This window comes from Lipotes vexillifer, unplaced genomic scaffold, assembly GCF_000442215.2.
Source record: "Lipotes vexillifer unplaced genomic scaffold, Lipotes_vexillifer_v1.1 scaffold1370, whole genome shotgun sequence".
NCBI classification, from domain to species: domain Eukaryota; kingdom Metazoa; phylum Chordata; class Mammalia; order Artiodactyla; family Lipotidae; genus Lipotes; species Lipotes vexillifer.
The window spans coordinates 136,329-143,438 of NW_006781776.1; the positions used below are offsets into that span (position 1 = coordinate 136,329).

A 7,110-nucleotide genomic window follows, 5' to 3' on the forward strand; every position below is an offset into this window, starting at 1 on the left:
CACGTCCGGAGCCTGTGCTCCACAATGGGAGAGGCCACAACAGTGAGAGGCCCGCGTACAGCAAAAAAAAAAAATAAATAAATAAATAAATAAATAAATAAACAAATGGGACCTAATGAAACTTAAAAGCTTTTGCACAGCAAAGGAAAACCTAAACAAGATGAAAAGACAACCCTCAGAATGAGAGAAAATATTTGCAAATGAAGCAACTGGCAAAGGATTAATCTCCAAAATTTCCAAGCAGCTCACGTAGCTCAATATTAAAAAAACAAACAACCCAATCCAAAAATGGGCAGAAGACCTACATAGACATTTCTCCAAAGAAGATATACAGATTGCCAACAAATATATGAAAGGATGCTCAGCATCACTAATCATTAGAGAAATGCAAATCAAAACTACAATGAGGTATCACCACACACCAGTGAGAATGGCCATCATCAAAAAATCTACAAACAATAAATGCTGGAGAGGGTGTAGAGGAAAGGGAACTCTCTTGCACTGTTGGTGGGAATGTAAATTGATACAGCCACTATGGAGAACAGTATGGAGTTTCCTTAGAAAACTAAAAATAGAACTACCATATGACCCAGCAATCCCACTACTGGCATATACCCTGAAAACCATAATTGAAAAGGAGTCAGGTACCACAATGTTCATTGCAACTGTATTTACAATAGGCAGTACATGGAAGCAACTTAAGTGCCCACTGACAGATGATTGGATAAAGAAAACGTGGCATGTATATACAATGGAATATTACTCAGCCATAAAAAGAAACGAAATTGAGTTATTTATAGTGAGGTGGATGGACCTAGAGTGAAGAAGTCAGAAAGAGAGAAATACCGTATGCTAACACATATATATGCAATCTATAAAAAAAAAGCTTCTGAGGAACTTAGGGGCAGGACACGAATAAAGACGCAGATGTAGAGAATGGACTTGAGGACACGGGGAGGGGGATGGGTAAGTTGGGGGAAGTGAGAGAGTGGCATGGACATATATACACTACCAAATGTAAAACAGATAGGTAGTGGGAAGCAACCGCATAGCACAGGGAGATCAACTCGGTGTTTGTGACCACCTAGAGGGGTGGGATAGGGAGGGTGGGAGGGAGACGCAAAAGGAGGAGATATGGGCATGTATGTATATGTATAGCTGATTTACTTTGTTATAAAGCAGAAACTAATACAGCATTGTGAAGCAGTTATACTCCAACAAAGATAAAAGAAAACCAGTAAAAAAAAAAAAATAACAGAGTCCGTTAGCGTCGCGCGGAGAGGAGGTCTCCGCTACTGCCACCGCCACCGCCGGACCCCAGCCCCCCACGACCCCGCCCGCCGCGTGGCCATGGCCTGCCGGCTGCGAAGTCCACGGGGTGCGGAAGCCGCTGCGACGGCGACGACAGCCAGCCGCCCGCCGCTAGATGGAGCCTGGGACGCAAGCACGCGACCAAGGGGAGGCACTGGAAGTCCGAGGATGCCTAGGGCCTCGCGAGGCCGCCGGGCGACCGCAGACCCGATAGCTTTACCACTCCCAAAGGCCCTAAGCCCCATTCTAGATGTTCAGACTGGGCAAGTGCAGTCGAAGAAGATGAAATGAGGACTAGAGTTAACAACGAAATTGCAAGATATAAAAGGAAACTCCTCATAAATGACTTTGGAAGGGAGAGAAAATCATCATCAGGAAGTTCGGATTCAAAGGAGTCTATGTCAGCATTGCCAGCTGACTTGGAGACCGATGAAAGTGTCCTGATGAGAAGACAAGCAGATTGACTATGGGAAGAACACCATCGCCTACGATCGCTATATTAAAGTCCCAAGGCACCTTCGACAGCCTGGCATTCATCCCCAAACCCCCAACAAATTCAAGAAGTATAGTCCACGATCGTGGGACCAGCAGATCAAACTCTGGAAGGTGGCTCTGCATTTCTGGAATCCTCCAGTGGAAGAAGGATGTGATTTGCAAGAAATACGTCCTGTTGACCTCGGGGAGATGGAGATGGAATCCGCGGAGAGCAGCTCTGAGTCCCAGACGAGCTCTCAGGATAACTTTGACATGTACTGTGGCACACCCAGGAAAGTTAGAAAAGTGGACTGCCAGGCAGAGGACGAATTTGACTTGAAAGCCTGTTTAACTGAACCCTTGAAAGACTTCTCAGCCATGAGCTAACTGGCGCCACCTGGAGGCCACTGGGAGCAGCGCTGCCTCCCCAGGTGGGAGGTGGCCCGCCAAGCATGCATCCTGCGTTTGTAACTGGAGGTTTCTGTTTAATAGTGTACAGTCTCATGGTGAATTATTGTTCTTGCCTTATTTTCTTAAGAAACGTTAATTTTATGTAGAGGGAGTGTATTCTGCATATTTTAAACTGTAAATGGAACTAAATCCGAGGAAAATTGAACTCGAAGCAATCTTGCAACAATCTTAATTGCTTAATCTCCAGCATCCTTGAAGTCAACCTGACAAGTGTCAGTGTCAGTGTTCTCATAATCAGATACCTTTAATATCTTTATGGAAAGGGTTAGGGTTTGGGCTGTTTGTCAATATGTCAAGAATGGCTTTTTTCCTCATACAGAGAACTGAATAGTGAGATATTAAATTGAGCTGGTAAATTAATAGGGTTTATGTAAGTTATACAGTCTTAATTTGGTATTTGTAAATAGCACTAAGTAGGCCTCCTACCTATACTGTTTCCAAGAGTTTAGAAAGCAGAAGGATTTAGAAAGAACATTTTTTTTACAATCAGTTAATTTACCATGTAGAATTGTTGTGAGTGATAATGTGTACAGATTTTCTGTTCAAATATTCAATTGTAAACTTCTTGTTAAGACTGTTGTGTTTCTATTGCTTTTGTATGGAATGACATTGCAAAAATAAAAAGGACCTTCTTTAACTACGTTGCCAAAAAAAAAAAAATTAAAAAAAAGAAAAACAAAAGAAAAACCCTTTAATGTAGGTTAGCCAATCCAAAAAAAGCCACCCCTCATTATCAAAGGTTGTAATTAAAATTTTAATTACGATTTTATTGTGTTTTTCATCTCAACTATATAACAGAAACTCCGAGATGACAGAATCTGTGATTTTTTGATCATTATGGCATTCCCAGCATCTAGGATGTGCTGAGAATACATTTATTAAATGAAAGATTAAGTAACAATATAAACTTACCAACTATATACACGATCAAATGAAAACGTCTCTCAAAAAACACATTTCAAACAAATATCGTATATTAACGCATATATGTGGAATCTAGAAAAATGGTACGGATGAACCCGTTTGCAGGGCAGAAATAGAGACACAGATGTAGAGAAGAAACATATGGACACCAAGGGGGGAAAGCGGTGGTGGTGGTGGTGGTGTGATGAATTGGGAGATTGGGATTGACATATATACACTAATATGTATAATATAGATAACTAATAAGAACCTGCTGTATAAAAAATAAATAAAATTCAAAAAAAATAATCCCCAAACCACATTTCAGTGCATTATATTGTCCCAAATGCCATGTTCTTGAGGCTCTGCAAAAGCCTTCTTGCAATAATCTAGAAGTTTCAGTTTCTGGTATCTTCCCATTCCCTTTTTTGTTCCTATTAGCTCTTTTGAGATATAATTTATGTATCTAAAATTCATTTTCAGTGTACCTTATTTTAAGTGTAATTCAATGATTTTTAATAAATTTTGAGTTGTGCAATCATCACCATAATCCACTTCCAGATCATTTTTATCATCCCCAAAAGGAAACTGTACTCATTACCTTTCATTCCCTATTCCAACCCCTAGCCGAGGCAACTACTAATCCACTTCGTCTCTTAAGATTTGCCTTTTCTGGACATTTTATGTACGTGGAATCACAATATATGGTATTTTGAGTCTGGCTTCTTTCATTTAGCATAATGTCTTCAGTCTTCATCCACATTATAGCCTATATTAGTACTTTGTTTCCTTTTATTTGACAAATAGTATTCCATTTTATGGATAAACTGTATTTTCTTTATTCACTTACCAGTTGACTGGACACTTGGATTGTTTCCATTTTTTGGCTATTATAAATAATACAGTTATAATAATGCTCAGCTGCTATGAACATTCATGTGAAACTTTTTGTGTGGACATATTTTTTCACTTCTCTTGGGTATATAACTAGGAGTGAAGTTGCTGGGTCATATGGCAACTTAATGTTTAACCTTTTGAGGAACTGCCAGACTGTTTTCTAAAGTGGCTGCACAATTTTACAGAGGCAGTGTATGAGGGTTTGAATTTCTCCACATCCTCTCCAAACTTATCTTTTTGATTTCAGCCATCCTAGTCAATGTGAAGTGGTACCTCACTGTGGTTTTTAATTTGCATTTCATTAATGATTAGTGATACAGAGCATCTTTTCATGTGCATACTGGCCATTTGCATATGATCTTTGTTGAAATATCCAAATCCTTTGCCCAATTTTATTTCATTAAAAAAATATTTTATTTATTTATTTAGTCATTGTTGGCTGTGTTGAGTCTTAGTTGTGGCATGCAGGATCTTTTATTGCAGCATGCGGGCTCTTCGTTGTGGTGTGCGGGCTCAAGAGTGCGTGGGCTCTGTAGTTTGCAGCACTGCAGGCTTTCTAGTTGAAGTGCGCAGGCTTAGTTGCCCCGTGGCATGTGGGATCTTAGTTCCCTGACCAGGGAATCAAACCTGTATCCCCTGCATTGGAAGGTGGATTCTTTACCACTGGACCACCAGGGAACTCCCTGCCCAATTTTATTTTTTTAATTTTTAAATTTAATTTTATTTATATTTTTATACAGCAGGTTCTTATTAGTTGTCTATTTTATACATATTAGTGTATATGTGTATATGTATATGTATATATACATATATATACATATATATACACTATATGTATATATATGTATATATGTATACATATATATATGTATATATATACACTATATGTATATATACATATAGTGTATACGTATATATGTTTTCATTCTTTTCTATTTCCATTACTCTAGGAGGTGGATCAATCCCAATGTCCCAATTTATCCCACCACCACCATCCCCCCCAGCTACTTTCCCCCCTTGGTGTCCCTACGTTTGTTCTCTACATCTGTGTCTCTATCTCTGCCCTGCAAACCGGTTCCTCTGTACCATTTTTCTAGGTTCCACATATACATGTTAATATACGATATTTGTTTTTCTCTTTCTGACTTACTTCACTCTGTATGACAGTCTTTAGATCCATCCACGTCTCTACAAATGACCCAGTTTCGTTCCTTTTTATGGCTGAGTAATATTCCATTGTGAATATGTACCACAACTTCTTTATCCATTTGTCTGTTGATAGGCATTTAGGTTGCTTCCATGACCTGGCTATTGTAAATAGTAATGCAATAAACATTGGGTGCATGTGTCTTTTTGAATTATGGTTTTCTCCAGGTGTATGCCCAGTAGTGGCATTGCTGGGTCATATGGTAATTCTATTTTTAGTTCTTTAAGGAACCTCCATACTGTTCTCCATAGTGGCTGTATCAATTTACATTCCCACCAACAGTACAGGAAGGTTCCCTTTCATCCACACCCTCTCCAGCATTTGTTGTTTGTAGATTTTGATGATGCCCATTCTAACTGGTGTGAGGTGATACCTCATGGTAGTTTTGATTTGAATTTCTCTAATAATTAGTCATGTTGAGCAGCTTTTCATGTGCTTCTTGGCCATCTGTTTTGTCTTCTTTGGAGAAATGTCTATTTAGGTCTTCTGCCCATTTTTGGATTGGGTTGTTTGTTTTTTTTAAATATTGAGCTGCATGAGCTGTTCACATATTTTGGAGATTAATCCTTTGTCCGTCAATTCGTTTGCAAATATTTTCTCCCATTCTGAGGGTTGTCTTTTTGTCTTGTTTGTAGTTTCCTTTGCTTGGCAAAGTTTGAGTTTCATTAGGTCACATTTGTTTTTTGTTTTTATTTCCATTACTCTAGGAGGTGGATCAAAAAAGATCTTGCTGTGATTTATGTCAAAGAGTGTTCTGCCTATGTTTTCCTCTAAGAGTTTTATAGTGTCTGGCCTTACATTTAGGTCTTTAAATGCAAAAAATAAACTCCATTTTGAGTTTATTTTTGTGTATGGTGTTAGGGAGTGTTCTAATTTCATTCTTTTACATGTAGCTGTCCACTTTTCCCAGCTCCACTTATTGAAGAGACTTTTTTCTCCATTTTATGTCCTTGCTACCTTTGTCATAGATTAGTTGACCATAGGTGCTTTCTATTCCGTTCCATTGATCTATATTTCTGTTTCTGTGCCAGTACCATATTGTCTTGATTACTGTAGCTTTGTAGTATAGTCTGAAGTCAGGGAGTCTGATTCCTCCAGCTCCGTTTTTTTCATTCAAGACTGTGTTGCCTATTTGGGGTCTTTTGTGCCTCCATACAAATTTTAAGATTTTTTTGTTCTAGTTCTGTAAAAAATGCCACTGGTAATTTGATAGGGATTGCATTGATCTGTAGATTGCTTTGGGTAGTACAGTCATTTTCACAATATTGATTCTTCCAATCCAAGAACATGGTATATCTCTCCATCTGTTTGGCTCATCTTTGATCTTTTCATCAGTGTCTTATAGTTTTCTGAGTACAGGTCTTTTACCTCCTAGGTATTCTATTCTTTTTTGGTGCAATGGTGAATGGGATTGTTTCCTTAATTTCTCTTTCTGATCTTTTGTTGTTAGTGTATAGGAATGCAAGTGATTTCTGTGCATTAATTCTGTATCCTGCAACTTTACCAATTTCATTGATTAGCTCTAGTAGTTTTCTGGTGGCATCTTTAGGATTCTCTATGTATAGTATCATGTCATCTGCAAACAGTGACAGTTTTACTTCTTCTTTTCCAATTTGGATTACTTTTATTTCTTTTTCTTCTCTGATTGCTGTGGCTAGGACTTCCAAAACTATGCCAAATAATAGTGGCAAGAGTGGACATCCTTGTCTTTTCCTGATCTTACAGGAAATGCTTTCAGTTTTTCACCACTGAGAATGATGTTTGCTGTGGGTTTGTCGTATATGGTCTTTATTATGTTGAGGTAAGTTCCCTGTATGCCCACTTTCTGAGAGTTTTTATCATAAATG

The 7,110-nt window shown here is 38.5% G+C and overlaps 1 pseudogene; it reads left to right on the forward strand.

The window, feature by feature from the left end:
* The first annotated feature begins 1,350 nt into the window (after positions 1-1,350).
* Positions 1,351-2,172, forward strand: LOC103079302 (histone RNA hairpin-binding protein pseudogene; annotated as a pseudogene).
* The last annotated feature ends 4,938 nt before the right edge of the window (positions 2,173-7,110 follow it).